At 40.4% G+C, this 903-nt stretch overlaps 1 pseudogene; it reads left to right on the forward strand.

Moving 5' to 3' along the window:
• The first annotated feature begins 419 nt into the window (after positions 1-419).
• On the forward strand, positions 420-567 carry LOC116647229 (annotated as a pseudogene).
• Positions 568-903: the final 336 nt, after the last annotated feature.

Genomic DNA, 903 nt, shown 5'->3' on the forward strand with positions numbered 1-903 from the left:
CAAAGTGGAAAATCAAAGGGGATGAAGTCAGGTAATGCACAACTATGTCATATGGGGGCCTTTAGGAGACTGTAAAGACTTTGGCTTTATCTCTGAGTGAAATGAGAAAATTTTGCAATGTTTTGAGTGAAGAAGTGACAATGTAATTTAAGCTGTGAAAGTACTCCATTGCCTTATCTAGAAAATTTGAAACTAAAGGTAGTTTTGACTCAGCACATGGGTACAATATTCCACAATGCCAGAACCACTGCCTAGTGGAAAAGTATTTTGAAAATTATGTCATCTTGATTCTAGAAAACCCCTATGGAGTCTGTAGGTAATAAAACCACTCCTTTTCTCCGCTATGTTAGTTTCATACTTTGGTTAATTAGAACATGGGCCTAAAATTTTCATTCATCTTTAAAAAATCAGTAGCCATTATTGCTTCTCGGCCTTTTGGCTAAGATCAAGTGTAAAAATCAGTAGCCATTAATGATATTCCTACCATAGCCAACAGTCCCATGTTCTTGATCATAAATGGATCCTGGTAAGACATAGTTGTGTCCTATATCTAAATCTGAATTTATCTATAATCAGCTGGTGGTAGGAGCAGGGATAAATCTCATTCATTCAGTTTATAGATTTTTTTAAAAGATTTTATTTATTTGACAGAGAGAGACACAGCGAGAGAGGGAACACAAGCAGGCAGAGTGGGAGAGGGAGAAGCAGGCTTCCCGCCAAGCAGGGAGCCCGATGCGGGGCTCGATCCCAGGACCTCGGGATCATGACCTGAGCCGAAGGCAGACGCTTAACGACTGAGCCACCCAGGCGCCCCACAATATTTCTAAAAATAAAAGTATCACAGTGCTTCTTTAAAATGGGAGTAATGGCAAAACGGCACACCTGAGATACCAAACCCAGAGC

This window comes from Phoca vitulina, unplaced genomic scaffold (assembly GCF_004348235.1).
Source record: "Phoca vitulina isolate PV1807 unplaced genomic scaffold, GSC_HSeal_1.0 scaffold39, whole genome shotgun sequence".
NCBI classification, from domain to species: Eukaryota; Metazoa; Chordata; class Mammalia; order Carnivora; family Phocidae; genus Phoca; species Phoca vitulina.